Source organism: Carlito syrichta, unplaced genomic scaffold (assembly GCF_000164805.1).
Source record: "Carlito syrichta isolate Samal-C Ts95f unplaced genomic scaffold, Tarsius_syrichta-2.0.1 Scaffold306680, whole genome shotgun sequence".
In the NCBI taxonomy this organism is placed as follows: domain Eukaryota; kingdom Metazoa; phylum Chordata; class Mammalia; order Primates; family Tarsiidae; genus Carlito; species Carlito syrichta.
The window spans coordinates 122,378-127,405 of record NW_007250776.1 but is presented as its reverse complement, the minus strand read 5'-3'; positions in this window follow the sequence as shown (position 1 = coordinate 127,405).

Sequence of the window (5,028 nt, the reverse complement as noted above, 5' to 3'; positions counted from 1 at the left end):
AGGTCTCGCCAAGTTGCCCAGGCTGGTCTCGAACCCCTGGGCTCAGGCCATCCTCTTGCCGCAGCCTCCCAAAGTGCTGAGATTATAGGCTTGAGCCACCATGCCCGGCGAGAATTGTTCTTATAAAGCCCTAGCAATGAGACCTGGCGCAGTGGCTCACTCCTAGAATCCTAGCACTTTGGGAGGCTGATGTGAGAGGACTGCCTGAGCCCACAGGTTCGAGACCAGCCTGGGCAACTTAGTGAGACCTCACCTCTACAATAAATCCAAAAATTAACTGGGGGTGGTGGCGCACGCCTGTGGTTCCAGCTACTTGAAAGGCTGAAGCAGAAGGATCGCCTGAGCCCAGCAGGCTGAGGCTGCGGTGGCTGTGAGTGTGCTACTGCCCTCCAGCCTGGTTATGGGGTGGGACTCCAACTCAAAAAGCCCTAGCAATAGGCTACTGTGGTGGGTAACGGGTATAACTAAAGGAGATGAGTAAGAGTGTAGGATGTGCCTGGTGACCCACAGCCAGCAAAAGATGGGAAACGGTGATGTGGTAAGAGCCTTCCCAGAACAAAGAGAGAGTAACGTGGTGCAATCAATGTCTAAGTGAGCCTGTGCAACCCTGCTACAACCCTGGACCATGAAATACCCAATCAAAATGTATATTTCCATATAAGAGAAACAAAGGGGCCAGAATGCAAAGGGAAATTAGCAAAAAGTATATAAGGCAATGCCCCACTGCGATCAAGGCTCAGTCTTTGGATGCGAATTCGCTGAATTGGTGCCAGCACAAACAAACACTGCTTCCTGGCAGAGAAGCCTCAGTGTCCTGTCTCTCTCTGCAAGGGGTCCAGAAACAACATTCCAGGGCTGGGATACCTATGGGTCTTGAAAGGACGCAAGATGGAGTCAATATGCCCGATGAGAAGCCGTGTTAACACTGCTCAGCTTTGCCGCGGTTTTCTAGCAGCTCCTTTTAATTTACCTTCTAATCACTAGCAAGGACAGAACCAGCCCCTCAAGGTAGTTATTGATAATTGTTTTACAACTCCCTCCCCTACTTGTTTTGTAAACAAGTTAACCCGATCAAGACCTTTGTTTATAATAGACTAAGGTCCAAGCTATTTCCACAAACATATTCCCTGTCAATGACAGGATCAAGCTTTACAGGAAAGCAGAAAGTAAACTGTCTGTAGAAAGTTCCTCATGCTGTGGCGCCAACAGATATGCTTTTTAGAAGTGGATTCACAGTGTACAATTGTTATGTCAGTAAAAAAAAAAAAAAAGAAAAGCTTTATTAATGAAGCATATACTGCCCATTTTACCCATACAAATCTTAGCTTAGAAGTGAGGTAAGACTGACAGGTTTCTAGAAAATCTGTCCTAGTTATAGTGAGAGGTGAGAATTAGTGAGATTGTGCTATAATTTCCAATTAGGATTAATGAACTAATGTGCTCAGAGTACACGGCAAGGGTGAACTGCAATGTGAGGTTCAATTGTAGTGTAGTAGACAGGCTGAGTATTGATTCTACTCAAAATACATTCACCCAAATAACATATGCAGATACTCTGCTCCAAGAGGTAAAACTTAAGGTGTGCTAGACTTAGTGACTCACTTCCAAAGAGCAGAGCATGGAAAGAAAAACAGTGACTTCAGAGTGGAGAAACCAAACAAACACCACATCTTAACCAAGTGATCAAGATGACATCACCAGTCATGTGGATATCGATACCCCTGACAGACATGATAAGAAGGCACTTCACCAATGTGGTGTTCCTTCCAAAAAACACAAATCCCAGTATAATCATGAGAAAAATATTAGATAAACCCAGGCTTGGGACAGTATTTAGACTATCCAGCCAGTATTCCTCAAGACTGTCAAAGTCATGAAAAAAAACAAGGGAAGACTGAGAAAGTATCACAGATCAGAGGAGACTGGGAAGACACGAAGACTGAGATGCTAAACACTAGACTGGATCTTGGAACAGAAAGAGGACATTAGTAGAAAAGGTGGTGAAATCCAAATAATGTGGGAAGTTAAGCTTTTTAAAAAAATCATCCTAGGGCATGAATTATGAAGATAAGGATGTGTGGAAATGTTTTAAACAAAAGCCATCCATAAACTGAGAACACGATAACATCAATTTTACTTATGACTCTGCCAAAAGATAGGGCAATTATTGTGGTTTTTTTTGTCTTTTCTTAGAAGTTCTTAAAAGAACTTTTTCTTGACAAAGTAATTGTTCACCATAGAGAGAAAGCTCAGGGATTAATAATGAGTAAAAAAGCAGGGACCAAGACAGATCGAGATAAACTGGTAAGAAGACCAGAAGTGCTGGTCAATGATTAGTGAATGACACGGAAGGACACAACTTGTTTGAGATTCTTTTCTAAGTGATGTGATCAAGTTATAAATTCTCGGAAGGCAGAAGCTATTTCTTACTTCTTTTATAACCTTCACAGAGTTTGGCAAGCAGTAGATGTCTAACATTAAAGCCAGTTGACACAATTTAGAAGATCAAGTTTCTAACACCTCTTAGGAGGTTTTAGCTGGGAGAAGAGGGATATTACGGTGCTGGTGGTTGGAGGGGCCTTGAAGGCCCAAGAAGCCTTTACCGCCCAAAAGGATGGATGTGTAAGGGTTAATCTTCAAACACAGAGGGACTGGAAAAGTTCTTTCATCCCAAATCCCACTACCTGCTTTCCCCACAAACTCAGCTTATTCAAGAAGCCATAGTAATGCCTTAACAGGCAATATTCCTAAGCCACATCACTCTTACACATTTTCTGAGCTCTAACTACTTAATATGTCATTTAACATAATCCAAAATCTTGAGCTAGAGAAACAACACTAATCCCCATTTTCAGATGAGGACTTTGCAGCTCAGCAAAGTTGAATGTCTATACACAGTTGGACTATGATGGAAACCCAGGGAAAACCCAGGTGTGGCTTCTCAAAGGAGCACGTATATTAGGTGCCTCCCCATATCTGGAACCATGCATGGCAGGTCTTGTGGGTGCTTCCTGGTCCAACACGATCCATGTCTTCTTTCTGTCCCACTCTAAGGCCATCACTAAGGTCAACTTGACACAGGCCATTAAGAAAGCAGATCACTGAGAAGGATGTGTGGAAATAAGACTTATAACTCGCCATCTGGAACTTTCTACGTAATAGCATGCTCCATGGCAGATTTCTTTGGGACACAAAACCAGACACCTGTGCTTTGACTTAAGACTCTCTAGGGCCACTGGTCTAGAAACAAAATGAGCTGGACAGAGTCATGATTTCAGAGGCGTGAGCATAATCCACAACTGGCTGCTAGGAGAGGACACTAGTTTTTAGTGTTTCCTGCTGGTAATATCTCTGAATCTGCTCCTACCACGAGCTGCCAACCACTTTCAAGGGACTCTTCTTATGAGTTTGTGACATAAGATGTTTAGGAAAGGTTAGTAAAGAAAAATCCCAATCCGGTCCAAAAGACCTCTTCTCTCTGGATCAAAATATGTCTTTCATGGGGAGGGGGCAGTAAATGGGAACTGACTGAAAGGAGACATAAGAAACTTTGGGGGTAACAGAGAACATTCTGTATCTTAATTGGAGTGATGGTGTATAGGGGTGGACACAATTGTCAAAACCCTACAACTGAACACTTATATGTTAAAAATAATAACAATACCCCAAATTGAACATGTTAAGATTTACTCTAAATAGTAAATACTTATATTATTGTGGCCTGAGATTCTGTGAGGTTTTCTTTGTTTTTGTTTTTTAGTAGTTTCATCATTCATTTGCTATTTATTGAATTTGTGGCTAATGATAAGTGCCAAGTCTCTCTTGGTTTGGTTTTAAAAGGCATGAATTTCTAGCAAGAAATACTACCCCCCCACATTACATCACTGATGTTGATTTGGATGGATATGAATAACGGCATCATGCATCTCATGGCTAACAGATGCTATTTAAGGAATTCTTTGAGATTAGGAGTTTTTTGAACGTAGGCATGTGGAGAGAGACAGTGGCGAGGACTGAACTGGAATGAGATCTGGAGTTCATAAATATGAGAGACACTCCTCAATTGAACCGAACTGCTTCTTGGTAAACAGGTTCTTCCATAAGATAATTCCCATAAAGTGCTCTCTGGGCATAATGTTTCCTAAGGTGAGTGACCTAGGCTCGAGCAATTTTAAGAGGATGAACCGAGACAGATCAAAACCCAGGTCAATGAGAGTCAAAACATCACGAGCTAGCAGCAGACCAGGGGCCAGACATAATGTAGCATATGAGTTCATGCACAGATTTGGGCATCAGACCCAGCAGAACTAGAATTCCAGCTGTGCCTCTGGTCAGGTGCCTGATAAGAGGAGAACGATCGTAGCACCTATTCCACAGAGGCATTGTGAGAATTAAATTGGTGAATATGTGTAAAGCCCTAGACAAGTTCCCAGACTGCTATTTAATTGGAATCTGACATTATGATTTACACCATTACTCCTATCTGAAACACTACCTTTGTTTACCTAAGTTCTGTTCATTCCGTCAAGGGCTGCATATAGACCTACTTAGACAAAGGAAGTATTTCAGAAAAGAGCCCTGCTTGGTAACAATTCATGCCTAGAAAGAGAGACTTGGCAGGTATCATTAGCCATAAATTCAATAAATGGCAAGAGTGTGATGAGGTTACAAATAATAATAAGCGAATACAATCTCAATCCACATTAATAGAAATAGAAAGTTCAAATCACAGGAATAACAAAAAAACTGCACTTACTGTTTAGAGTAAAGCATAATATCTTCCATTTCAGATGTTACCATTATTTTTAAATTTAGAATTTGCCCAGGGAGTACGTGTTCAAATTCATGATTTTGATGACTGTGTCCTCCCATGTAACCACCACCACAATCAGTCAATTCCCATCCATTCTCGCCAAAGGCAAAGAGAGTTCTAATTTCTAGCGACATGTATTAACTTTGTTCTTGAACTTCATGTAAATAGAATTTTTTAAAAGGTACACTTTTTCTGACTTTTTTTTCACTCACTAT